At 43.3% G+C, this 14,314-nt stretch overlaps 2 protein-coding genes across 2 annotated transcripts in view; one reads left to right on the top strand and one right to left on the bottom strand.

The window, feature by feature from the left end:
- Window positions 1–14,314, bottom strand: part of pnp6 (purine nucleoside phosphorylase 6) — a 107,294-nt gene that overhangs the window by 91,478 nt on the left and 1,502 nt on the right. The gene's annotated exons all lie outside the window — the stretch shown is intronic.
- cmtr2 (cap methyltransferase 2) overlaps window positions 8,254–14,314 on the top strand; it is a 60,658-nt gene continuing 54,597 nt past the window's right edge. Inside the window, exon 1 of the mRNA XM_087996101.1 lies at window positions 8,254–8,289. The gene's annotated coding sequence lies outside the window, so the exon portion shown is untranslated. The remainder of the gene's footprint in view (window positions 8,290–14,314) is intronic.

Raw genomic sequence — 14,314 nt, forward strand, 5'->3', positions numbered from 1 at the left:
CATTCCTGATGAAGGGCTTATGCCGCCAACATTGACTTTCCTGCTCCTCGGACACTGCTTGATTTGCTGTGTATTTCCAGCACCACACCTTTCGACTCAGACAAATGAACAGGTAAAGGTCAGCCTGGGAGAATGAGTAGCTGCTAATGGGGACTGTTGGCGGCTGTCAATGGATTGTTGTGGTAGCAATCCACGTGATTACAAGGCCTGGTGTGTGGGGGCTGGGGTAAGGAGATGGGGGAAAGTACACACGAATATCCACTGACCATGGGGCTTCCAAAACATCCACCTTCTTTCTCAACTGACAATCTCCCATCACCATGGTTGACTGGGCCCTCAGCAGTGTCCACCCCATCTCCCACACTTCAGCCCTCATCTCTTCTCTTCCCTCCTACAACAGCGGTACGATCCCCCCTGTCCTCATCTACCATCCCACCACTATCCACATCCATAGGATCATTAGCCGCCATTTCTATGGGATGCCACCACCAGACACATATTCCCCTCCCCTACTTTGTCAGCCTTCCACAGGGACTAATCCCTCTGGGACACCCAGGGTTCACTCCTCCTCCTCCTCCTCCATTCCCAACATCTGCCCACACTCCCACCACACCTTGCCCCTGCAATAACAGAAGCTGTAACGCTTGCCCATTTACGTTCTTCCTCCTCACTATCCAAGGGCCCAAACACACCTTCCAGGTGAAGCAGCACTTTACCTGCACTTCCCCCAACCTAGTCTAGTGCATTCGCTGCTCACAGTGTGGTCTCCTCCACACTGGGGAGATGATACGCAGACTGGTTTTACCTATGTTCTGACACAAAATGACCCTGAGCTTCCAGTTGCCCGCCACTTTAACACCCCACCCTGTTCCCTGGTCAACACGTCTGTCACAGGCTTGCTGCAGTGCTCCAACATAGCTCAACACAGGCTGGAAGAACAACCACCTCCTTTTCCGCTTGGCAACCCTGTAGTCTCCAGGACTCAGCACCGAGATCAGTGCTGCTTCCCCGTGTGATGACGCCACTCCTTTAACAAAGTTACTCCGTTCTTAGCTTTATTTTCACAGGCTGGCCCACCACCCAGCAATGGAAACAGAGATAGCGAGGAAGAGGAGAGAGGAGTCAAAGTTGGACCAGGTGAAGGTGACAGCGAGGTGAAAATTGAAACAAAATCGATAAACCTTTTCGATTCCAGATGAGGGGGGTGTTATGGGCCAGGCCTGACCCCCTCAAAACATTTCAAGAAGGCAGCCCAGACTTTAACTTTGCTGGTTGTTTCGAGCAGGTGTAGAGTGGAGAGTCCAGGAGTGATGCAGATCACCCAACCACTCAGTTTTAAACAAAACAGAACTTATTTACCGATTACTGAATGAAACATGAACAAACGAGAACTCAATTTCGAATCACTTGACCTATCTGAAAACCCAGTTGACTCTATTGCAACTTAATGCTGCTGCTCCAAATTCCTGCAACATCCCCATAAACATCCCCCTTGGCAAAAAAGCTAAAATCAAACACAGGTTCTTACAGGAGAGATGTCAGAGAGAGAGAGAGAGAGGATCAGCATGTAACTGTTCCTTCGACCAGCAGGCCTCAAAACCCTGAACTAGGAGAACTGGCCAAGGCCCTTTTCACTGTATAAGTGTTTTTAAAAAAAAGACTTAAGCCTTTTCAAGTAGATATTTCCAGACTTGTCAGAGCCTCTGCCTTTACGACCGCTCTCAAAATAAAACCAAGAACAGATTAACCTTGTTAAAGGAGCAGCATCATAGAGGGAAGCAGCACAGATGAAGTTATCAACGTACTTGAGACAGAGTTGTGCCTAGGGGCGAGAGTAGGCACAAGGAATGTTCCACATATCCCACAAAGAGACAGGTGTAACTGGACAGAATAGAACATGGAGCAGCACAGCACAGTACAGGCCCTTCAGCCCACGATGGTGTGCCGAGCATCTATCTTAATCTAAGATCAACCCAACCTACACACCCCCTCAACTTGCTGCCATCCGCGTGCTTGTCCAGCAGTCGCTTAAATGTCCCTAATGTCTCTGACTCTACAACAGCGCTGGCAGTGCATTCCGCGCACCCACCACCCTCTGCGCAAAGAACCCACCTCTGACATCTCCCCTGTACTTTCCTCCAATGACCTTAAAATTATATGACCCCTCATGACAGCTATTTCTGCCCTGGGGAAACGTCTCTGGCTATCTACTCTATCTATGCCTCTCCTTACCTCGTACACCCCTATCAAGTAATCTCTCTTCCTTCTTCTCTCCAGTGTGAAAAGCCCTCGCTCACTCAACCTCTCTTCATAAGACATGCCCTCCAATCCAGGCAGCATCACCATGTGGGTACCCATGGCCACCCCTCGGACCTTAACGAAGTGGGAGCAGTTGAAAGAGAAGTTGTTCAGAGTGAGGATGAGCTCGGCCAGATGGGGGAAGATGGTGGTGGCGGGGGCTGCTTCCGGGCCCTTTTTCCCAGGAAGAAGCGGAAAGCCCTGAGGACCATCCTGATGGGGGATGAATGGGTAAAGGGATTGCAAGTCCATGGTCAAGAGGAGGCAGCTGGGGCTTGCTTGGGGACCCTGCAGCCTTCAGAACTCAATATCGAGTTCAACAGCTTTAGGGCCTGAGCACCTTCTTCCATATCGTCATTGCAACCCCCATTCACCAGGCCTTGGCATCACAGTGGTTGCTACCACAAACAACCCATTGTCAAGCATTAATGGTAGCCATTAGCAGCTATTCATTCTCCCAGATTTATCTTTACCCATTCCTTTATCTGGAAATGTGTTGCTGGAAAAGCGCAGCAGGTCAGGCAGCATCCAGGGAACAGGAGAATCGACGTTTCGGGCATAAGCCCTTCTTCAGGAATGAAACGTCGATTATGCCCGAAACATCGATTCTCCTGTTCCCTGGATGCTGCCTGACCTGCTGCGCTTTTCCAGCAACACATTTCCAGCTCTGATCTCCAGCATCTGCAGACCTCACTTTCTCCATTCCTTTATCTGCCTAACTATCTCTCTCTCTTTCTCTCTCTCTCTCTCTCTCTGTCTATCTATCGTTTTCTCACCCACCCTCCCTCCCCATCCTTCAGCATAAATACCAAACTCTTCCTAACCACAATCAGCTCTGAAGAGGAGTCACCTGGACCCAAAATGTTCTTTCTGATTTCTCTCCAAAAATGCAGCCGGGCCTGCTGAGCTTTTCCAGAAGTTTCTGTTTTAGTTTCCCATCCATCCCATGATGACCAGAATATCATTGTGATCTCCTCAGAGAGGCAAAAAAAAAAGCATTGAGCTTTCTCAGATTATGCTGACATTTGTGAGGTGGGGGACCTCAGTCAGAAAATGGGGAGCAATGCTCACAAGAACATAATGTGGATCCCACTTGATGTTCTCAGGGTAACAAGAGATAGACAATAAATATTGTCCACACACAAATATATTGCAATAAGCTTCACAATAAACAACTCAGTTCCACTTCTAAAGGCAAAACTAAAGCACTCAATTTTCCAGTCATTTCCTGGAAAAGATTGAATTCACATGACACTCATAGACAGTGATCCATATTAGACACGGTGATACTATTTATACACCAAAAAAACCAGAATGTTGGAATACTGCAGGAAAGAAACCCCAACAAGATGTACAGCACAGAAACAGATCCCTTGGGTCCAACCCATCCATGCTGACTAGATATCCTAACCTAGTCTAGTCCTATTTGTCAGCATTTGCTCCATTTCCCTCCAAACCCTTCCGATTCATATTCCCATCCTAATGCCTTTTAAATGCTGCAATTGTACCAGCCTCCACCACTTCCTCTGGCAGCTCATTCCATACACGTACCACCCTCTGCGTAAAAAAGTTAGATCTCTTTTATATCTTTCCCCTCTCACCCTAAACCTATGCCCTCTAGTTCTGGACTCACCCACCCCAAGGAAAATACCACGTCTATTTACCTCATGATTTTATAAATCTCTATAAGGTCATCTCTCAGCCTCCGATGATCCAGGGAAAACAGCCTCAGCCTATTCAGCCTCTCCCTCTAGCTCAAATCCTCCAACCTTGGCAACATCCTTGTAAATCTTTTCTGAACTCTTTCAAGTTTCACATCATCCTTCCTATAGGAAGGATACCCGAATTGCACACAATATTCCAACAGTCCTAACCAGTGTCCTGTACATCTGCAACAGGACTCCTATACTCAACGCTCTTACCAATAAAGGAAAGCATACCAAATGCCTTCTTCACTATTCTATCTACCTGTGACTCCATTTTCAAGGTCTACACGCTATGAATCTACACTCCAAGGTCTCTTTGTTCAGCAACTTCCCATGACCTTATCATTAAGTGTCTAAGTCCTGTTCTGATTTGCTTTTCCAAAATGCAGCACCTCACATTTATCTAAATTAAACTCCATCTGCCACTCCTCAGCCCATTGGCCCATCTGATCAAGATCCCAGTGTTCTCTGTGGCATCCTTTATCCCTGTCCAATACACCTCCAATTTTGGTGTCATCTGCAAACTTACTAACTGTACCTCCTTTGTTCACGTCCAAATCATTTATATAAATTACAAAAAACAGTGGACCCAGAACCGATCCTTGTGGCACTCCACTGGTCACAGGCCTCCAGTCTGAAAAACACTGACTCTCCTTTATTGACCCGTCTTCTTACATCCTCGAAAATCTAATAAACTCATCAAACACAATTATCATTCCTAAAGCTCTGCTGACTCTGTCATGTCGAATTATGATTTTCTAAGTGCCTTGTTAAGACCTCTTTAATCATAGACTCCAGCATTTTCTAACTGGGATACAGCTCCTGTTTCCTCTCTTCTTCTTGTCTTGAATAAGCACATAAGGGAGAAAGGAATAGGAGGATATGGGATCCAGTGGGATTAAGGATGGAGGTTTGTGTGGATGGCTGGGCTGAATGGCCTAATTCTATGCTGCACATTCTATGCACAAAAAAGGTGAAACAGCACAAATCCAGAAATGTGCACCATTTTTTCCTCTCACTGTGGGTGTTTCTGGTGTTAAGTTAATTGTACCCAAGCTTGGACAAGTATTGCTACTGAGCTAATAATCAAGAGGTCAGGCTAATGGTCTGGAATTATGGGTTCAAATCCCACCACTGCATTTGGAATCTCAATCTTGTCTCAATAATAATCATAGACCAACGTGGAATCAGGCTATTTGGCCCAACAAGTCTACACCGACCTGATAAAGTATAAGGGAATCAACAATTAAAAGTGTCCATTTTAAACCTCCATCTTGCAATAATAATTTGTCTTATAAGCTTAAAATGGCTACTGCTGTAACAGTGACCATGAGAATGAATTAGGAATGTAAGAGTTTTGGCATAACCTTGCAGCTGTTCGTTCTCACGGTGGCTCAGTGGTTAGCACTGCTGCTTCACTGCATCAGGAACCTGAGTTCGATTCCAGCCTCGGGCAACTGTCTGTGTGGAGTTAGCACTTTTTCCCCGTGTCTGTGTGGGTTTCCTCCGGGTGCTCCAGTTTCCTCCCACAATCCAAAGATGTGCAAGTTAGGCGGATTGGCCATGCTAAATTGTCCAGAGTGTTCAGGGATGTGTCAGTTAGCTGTCTTAGTCAGGAGTAAATATAGGACAGGGGACTGGATCTGGGTGGGTTACTCTTTGGAGGGTTGGTGTAGACTTGTTGGGCTGAAGGATCTGCTTCCACACTGTAGGGATTCTATGAACTTACAATGAAAACAAATACTAGATTAGATTACTTTACAGTGTGGAAACAGGCCCTTCGGCCCAACAAGTCCACACCGACCCGCCAAAGCGTAACCCACCCATACCCCTACATTTACCCCTTACCTAACACTACGGACAATTTAGCATGGCCAATTCACCTAACCTGCACATCTTTGGACTGTGGGAGGAAACCGGAGCACCCAGAGGAAACCCACGCAGACACGGGGAGAACGTGCAAACTCCACACAGTCAGTCGCCTGAGGCGGGAATTGAACCCGGGTCTCTGGCGCTGCGAGGCAGCAGTGCTAACCACTGTGCCACTGTGCCGCCCATAAACAAGAGAAAGGCATCAGATGTAGAAACATTTTAAATCTATAGCTATGTTTGATCTATAAGACTAAAATGTATTAATCAACTCATTTGCTAATCGTGAGAACTTAATAGAGAAAGAAACATTATACAGTGTGGAAAAGGAATATGAGATTGTTACACATAAGGGCTATTAAATATGCTGCCTTCTTGCTAAAAATCAGAGATCTCTTATTAGTCCATCCAGAGACATCTTGATTGATACTCTGGACAACACACTATTTGATCTCTCACCGGCTTAATGACAATAAAGTGTGGTTTTGGTAACTTACGTGTGATCTGAGAATTTTTGACAGTCAACATAGGGAGTGTTTCAACATAGGGAACGTTTCTCTGGGCTGAATAAGTGACTGATTGTCTGAATCAAACATAATAGGTGGCCGGGTGCCCCAGAGTATTTTACCTCAGACCACTCCTTGCGTTCAGACAGACGATCTGCCCCTTGTGCAGTGAGACTTGTACCTTGAAGGGATCGACCGACCCTCTCAGACCGGAAGAATAGGGTATGAAGGTTGTTTTAAAATGAGGTTGCTCCAGGTGACATTGGCTATTCTGTATTGTACCTGAGATAAAGAATCAGGACTGGGGACCCTCTTCAGGGAAATAGTTGCTACTATCTGACAGATTCAGCTTGGAGAGCTGCCTCCTTTGGATATGGCCAGTGGAATTTATGAGATATTAGAAAAATGAGAATAGGCTCAGTAAATTTCTCACTCCGTTGTGTTAATATGGTTAGTTGAAGTTATGAGGTCATAGAAAAAGGAGAACAGGGTTGTTAAGTTTCTCACTCTATTTTATTGGTTGGTCCAATTGAACTTTTTTTTTAAAGACTACAGAGTCATAAGGTATAATGAGACAGTCCCTCGATGTAGTTGGAAAGGGGTCTCCCTTTCAGACTATGTGTGTGATAATACCTGATGAGGAAAATGGTTTATTTTTTTTTAATTTAACCCCCACACTACCACCTAAGTGCAGTAGTGCTTATTTTTTTCCCCAGCACCCATGGTGCATGTGTGCAGGTGTGAGACACAGTGAAAGACACAAAGTGCACAAATCTTTATTCAATTTCCACTACCAGGAAGATAGGAAAGGAAAATGGTTTATAGTGTTCGGAAGCCCCTCAGATAAATTGGACATTTTGTTAAATCCTTTGTGTGAATTAGGCAACTTGTTAAATTTTAATTTATGTTTTAAAGGACATGTTGTTTGAATCATTGGATGATTGTTATAATGTGCGTGTGAGAGACATCTTTCACAGAATGGGGAACTGATTCCAAAACTATTACTTTTTTTTAAAAGAATGGGTGAAATGGACAGAATAAACAGAGAAACCACTTCCACCTGATGGCACTTTTGATTGTGATCACATAAAACAATTGGCATGCCTGCCCCTCTTCCGCGGTTATGTTAGAGCCCGGGTGTCCTTGGAGAAGGAGCACGCGGTGTCGACCAACACCCTGGAGTTGTTCAGGGAGAGGTGGGCGCCGCAGGGAGTGGAGTGCATCATTTCTCCCTCCAATTCTATTTTGATTTAGTCCCTACCCTCCCCTTCACTGTTTTGATCATACAGCACTGCCCTTTGATGTGAAGGGCAGTGCTTGTCACTGGCCACCCGGGTGTTTTTCCTATCTTCCTGGTGGTGGAAATTGAATAAAGATTCGTGCACTTTGTGTCTCTCACTGTGTCTCACACCTGCACACACACACACCATGGGTGCTGGGGATAAAATAAGCACTACCGCACTTAGGTGGTAGTGTGGGGGTTAAATAAAAAAAAAATAAAACAATTGGCAGAAACTTTGAATTCTTCAATTAGACAAAGGAAACTGAGAGAGAGAGAGAGAGAGAGAGAGAGGCTGCTAAATGTTAACTCTTTGTGGTTTGTTGTGAGTGTACTTTTTGTTTGTTGGTGGTCACATGTGGTCTTATTTTTTCTCCTTTGCTTTTTGATTGAAGTCTGCATTTTGGATATCCTTGGTGATCTCAAAGTGTTGTCTGTGCCTTTTATTATTTTTGATTGTGCATATTTACTTTTTGTTTTCCTTTTGAAGGACTTCCTCTCCTAATATCTGCCAGGAAAGGTTCATTTAAATAAATTGGTTTCTGATCGTTGGTTTAATTTATCTCTTGGAATTTGATTTTCCCCTGTTCAGAATTTCATTTTCTGGCGCCATCGTGAATTTCCAAATAAGGTAAGCTAATCATTTTATTTTCTGGGAAAGCTATCCCTTTTTAACTTGATTTTGGTAAAATTTTCAAATCTCTTATAAGATCGTTGTAGATGTCAGGGTGACGTTTAATGATATTCGGGTTTTTGAGGGAGATGTGGAAATACCTGTGCCTTATGTGCTGTTGTAGATCTATATTCATTTATGCTATCATAATAAGAATCTCTTCAAGCTATTCCTAAAATAAAACTCTCTCTTCTCTGGAAATAAAAGGTAGTCTTTTGCTGTGGTACTAAGATACAGGGATTTCCACCAGTATTTATGGATATGGATGTTTTTATTACTTCTTGACCCTTTCAGATAGGTTCACGTGCAAATATATCATTTACTCAAAATATTTAATGATTACGATTATGGTAGCCAATGAAATCAGTCATTTATATTTCATTGGTTTATCTATACAACATAATTACTGGAATGAACAGATTGAGCTGATAATTCTAATCATAATCTGTTGAACCACTGGTTTAGTTTATTTTCAAAATTATTAGGTTAATGACATTTTTTGTCCTTTTTTTTATTTTAGACATTTACCTCATTATTCTATTATCACGAAGGTTATAAATTAGTTGGTTTGTTCTCACAGAAATTAAAATATTCATTTCCTATTTGGCCTTTACCTTTTTATTTTTTATTTCTAGGTTTGGTGCCTTTTAAAATCTGTGAGATTAGATTCCCTACAGTGTGGAAACAGGACCTTTGGCCCAACAAGTCCACACCGACCCTCAGAGTAACTCACTCCCCTCTGGCTAACGCACCTAACACTAGGGGCAATTTAACATGGCCAATCCACCTGACCTGCATATCTTTGGACTGTGGGAGGAAACCCATGCAGACACAGGGAGGACGTGCAAACTCCACACAGACAGTCACCCAAGGCAGGAATCGAACCCGGGTCCCTGGTGCTGTGAGGCTACAGTGCTAACCACTGAGCCACCCACGGTGAGGGTTAAATTGGAATTCCAGTAGTTTCTCTAACCTTCAGCTTCTACAGCTTTTCAGAATGCTTTAAATTCCCTTTCCTTCTTTTGAATGCAGTGTTAAAGGATATTTTGGGTGTGGATTGTTTAATTTGTTTCAGCTATGCTTTGCACACAGTCCAGCTCCACCTGAGACAGGTATGTTAGGTTGTTTAATTAACTAACTTGTCTTTTTTTTTGTGTGATCAAAACAGTGAAGGGGAGGGTAGGGACTAAATCAAAATAGAGTTGGAGGGAGAAATGATGCACTCCACTCCCTGCGGCGCCCACCTCTCCCTGAACAACTCCAGGGTGTTGGTCGACACCGCGTGCTCCTTCTCCAAGGACACCCGGGCCCTAACGTAAACTAACTTGTCTTATGTTAATTATCCACAGGAGTTTTCACACAAGTGTTTCAGATTAATTTTAACTTCTTTTACGTTTTTTTTAAATAACTTGTTTTCTAATAGACTGAGTGCAATTTGAGTTTTTTGATGCAGACTAAATTTTGATTAGTGTGCATTTATCAGAGCAACCCTTGTACTGTTTCCTGTATACAACCCTAACCATTTTTTATTCAGTTTGGGAGATTTAAGTCCATTTGTTATTCTCAATCGACAGTGCAGTTTCTCAGCCATTTGTTCAACACCCATCTCTCAATTGTAAAATGTGGTTATTTTATTTTTTTAATCACCATTTTTATTAGTCCTGAATTGTAAAACCAGAGTTAATTGGCATGTTCAATTGGCTTTTATAGAAATTGAGTTTTGCACATGCAGTGCTCAATAAAAGTTATAGCAATATGAGGGAAGATGTAGGTAGCATAGCAGGAGAAGAAACATTAAGGGAAAGTGAGACTTTCTGTGTCCATCAACACTAGCACTGAAACAACAGGTTGGATTACCTTCTGTGCTGTTGTCATTTTTTATTTTTACTTGATAAGCTAGCCTAAGAGTCGGACAAATCTAATTGTTGGGATGTTGTACACTGCTATTTCTGGGTAGTATAGTCATTACTTCTCTTAGATGTTCAAATTGAATGTATTAATGACAGTTCAAAAAGTAATATTTTATTGATTTACATCAGAAGTTGTGAAAATGAAGTCACTTTTTGGGAAATTGCATCATTGGGCCTGAACACACCGATCAGTAACCAAAGTAGCAGAAGCTGTGGGTCCACTGAAAATTCTATCACTTAGCAATATTTCATTAACTTTTTTTAGATTTTTGATATTTTAAAATGGACATGCTAGATTTGTCACTTATGACTGAACACTCTATTATACTCTGTATATGACATGACATGTAAATCTTGATTCTGTACTTTCTGTATCGGTCAGGAAACTAGGGAGTCTAGTGAACAGATGGTAAACCTAACTTGAAATACAAAATTGTGAGTAATTGTGTTGATTATTAATTAAATTAATGAAGGATAGAGCCAATATTAAATGGAATTACACCTTGCTGGCCTTTTAGAAGAATAATGCATGTGACAGGGGGTTAGAGGTATGTACAACTGATGGAACTCCCCAATGCTGGGAGATGTTCAGAGCAGAGTGTGAATGGGTAGACAGGAGGTAAAAAAGGGAACAGAGAAACACTGTAAGGGCACTAAGATTGAGGAAGATAAAAAAAGGGCTGAAGCAATAGCACTGTAAATGTAATCTAAGTTCAACTCAGGATTCCTAGCCTGTGTCTGGCATACTGACACCTTATGGGCAAGGATGAGGAATGGGGATTTTACCCCAGGATGCCCACTGAGCCCCAGACATCTCCTGATAGTCCCCGCACACTCCCTGATTCTAGACCTCCCTCTTATGCTGAGGATAAGAGGTCCGGTATCAGTTACCAGCTTTCTAGCCCACATCTTGGGGAATAGCTGCCTGGACCATCCTCAACCAAGGGCCATCCCAGGAAACAGAGTAATGATAATGAACACAAAGCCCTGGCCGCAAGGACAAACCGGCCCTATTTGCTCAATATGTCCAAGGGCAATATGCCCAAAGTCAGTGCTCAGGACTTGTTTGCTCTTTGCTGTTTGATCCTGTCCCCTGAAGAAGTTACCAAGTGGCAAGGACAGAGGGGCCAGGCTGTTGCAGGGCCTGTCCGCAGTTACAATGACTTGAATGAGAGGTTCCATACTAATGATACCGAGGTGGATCTCTTAATCCAGTCATTAGTAGGAGCCTTACACAACCTGTAAACATTAGTGATGTACAGAGGAACCTCGATTATCCAAAAGGACACAGGTGGGGAGTATTTTGTTCAATTAATCAAATGCTGGATAACATTGTTTAGCCAAGCATCAGGACCTTATGATCTTGCCAGATAATCTGATATTTGTATAATTGAATGCTGGATAATTGAGGTTTCTCTGTATTGGAATGTAAACCCAAGCCTGGGGAGTTGGGAGGTGATTTTTGGGAACAATTTGTTGCCTGTTAATTTGCAGGTGATCAAACCTTTATGACTCACTTTTGTTTAATGTTATACTTTTGTTATGTATTCCTTCTGGTGTCGCTGACATTATCGGGACAGTCAATATGAACTGGTCCAAGAATTACCAGTCGCAAATAAGCTAAGCGGTGGTCTTCTACCAGGATGGCCAAACTGCGATCCACATTACAGGTAAAAATCGAATATGTCCAGCGATTTCTCATGAACAAACCACGACAAGCAGACCAAACACAGCCAGAAACCCTAACCACCTTACCACACATCAAAGAAGTTTCAGAAATGACAGCCAGACTACTAAGACCCCTCGGAATCCCAGTAGCACACAAACTCACCAACACTCTCAAACAAAAACTAACAAACTTAAAAGACCCAGTACAACCCATGGACAAAACCAACGTCATCTACAAAATTCCATGCAAGGACTGCCACAAACACTATGTAGGACAAACAGGAAGAAAGTTAGCCACCAGGATACACGAATACCAGCTAGCCACAAAAAGACACGATCCCCTCTCCTTCATAGCCCTACACACGGATGAAAAAAACCACCATTTCGACTGGGACAACAAGTCTATCCTGGGACAGGCTAAGCAAAGACATGCCAGAGAATTCCTAGAGGCCTGGCACTCCAACCACAATGCCATAAACAAACACATAGATCTAGATGCCATCTATCAACCCCTCAGAAAACGAACAGGAAATGACATCACCACAAACCCCAGGAACCCCATCCAGGAGAAAGATATAAATAGAAAGCAGGAGACAACAGCTTCGCTTCACTTGGAGGTCGCCACTGATGATGTTACCTAGCCAGGTAATGAAACGTCTGGATATCAAACCTACAGCTCAGCGAGCAAACCTACACCCTAAATAGTTAATACTTTACTACAAACCCTGGCGGTACCCGGATTTCCAGAAAGCAGTTGAGAAACAAGCTGAAGCATGCATGATTCATAAAAAGACGAATGTTGGAAAAGGGATGCCCTGTGGTTCTGGAACCACCCCCTTTGCCTGGTGGGCCTTTTACTTGTCTAAAACTTGATTTTGTAGAATTACTTAGAATGCATTGTTATCAATCTTGCCCAGTATTAGTAGACGTATTTAGTAGATGGATCAAAACAATTCCAACAACTGATAATACTGCTATAACAGCGGGGAACAAGTGGGGAAGTACCTGCATAAGTTCATCAAAACTCTTCAAAGTTTACATTCACAGGGACACCCAGCCTATTGTTTTAGAGAGACTACCCTACTATAGAACCTGGAGATTTTGTCCTGATTAAGAACCGGGACCAGGGAAAATCAGAGCCAAGGTGGAAAGGACCCATTTCAGGTATTGCTGACCACCCCCACAGCTGTGAAAGTGCAAGGACAACTCTGCTGGGTTCATAGAGCTGCTCGTAAACAAGTCCGTGAAGGAACAGACAGGGACGAAGAAAAACAATGCATTGGATATTGGTCATGATTTGGAGATGCCGGTGTTGGACTGGGGTGCACAAAGTTAAAAATCACACAACACCAGGTTATAGTCCAACAGGTTTAATTGGAAGCACTAGCTTTCGGAACGCTGCTCCTTCATCAGGTGGTAGAGTCTGTCACCTGATGAAGGAGCATCGCTGCGAAAGCTAGTGCTTCCAATTAAACCTGTTGGACTATAACCTGGTGTTGTGTGATTTTTAACTTTGGATACTGGTGACTTTGACTTTTGGGGGTTTATTCTGTGAGCAGAAGGCATTCATGCTAACACTGCTTTATCTTCGGGATAGCGACCAAGACAATCTATGCATCATAATCCCTTGGCAAACGTAGGAACATCTCTTGTGGCTTATAGATGGGGACCAGTCCCTGCTCCTCCACTACCCCATATGGATTGAACCCATCCAAAATTTGACTAAATTCAGGTATTTTTTGCTTGATTGGTCTGCTGTCCTTAACAAAACTTCCAGGGCATGTGAAGATGGACATTCTAGCCTAACTGCCCATAACTTGCGGACTCAAAGCCTATCCTTGGACTGGTGGGGATCATGTTATATAGGGTTGTAATACCTCTCATTCGGGTTTTTGATATGTTAACTTCACCCCCAAGGACCAAGAGGAACCTCCCTGGTCTCCTCGCCTTTATGTGGATGGCAAATTGGCTTCCATTTGGAGGGCAGCGAGTTAAGGACAATACTGGAAATTGTTGCCAGTAATACTGCCAACGCCCTGACTAACATCAATGCTGAAATGGTCGCAATAAGGACAGTGGCTGTTCAGAATCATTTAGCCTTGGACTTTCTACCAGCTAAGGAGGGTAGCATTTGTGCCATTGTAGGAAAGGAATGTTGTACCTACATTGGTGACAGATCGTCCAATATCACTGGTCTCTCCAGGCACCTTACCCAGGAGGTTCAGAAACTCCGAGGTATAGATTTTGGTGAATTTGGTAGTATTACAGGACGGTGGCCATTTAAGGATCTCTTTGGGAATACTGGAGGCATGTTTTTACATTTTGGTACGACTGTATTCACCTGCATTTTCGAATTCAAATGCCTGTGGTCACTAATATCTAGTTGTTATCGTCATAAACTTTAG

This window comes from Chiloscyllium plagiosum, unplaced genomic scaffold (genome assembly GCF_037043375.1).
Source record: "Chiloscyllium plagiosum isolate Xiang-an unplaced genomic scaffold, Cpla_swu_hap1 HiC_scaffold_17, whole genome shotgun sequence".
Lineage (NCBI taxonomy): Eukaryota > Metazoa > Chordata > Chondrichthyes > Orectolobiformes > Hemiscylliidae > Chiloscyllium > Chiloscyllium plagiosum.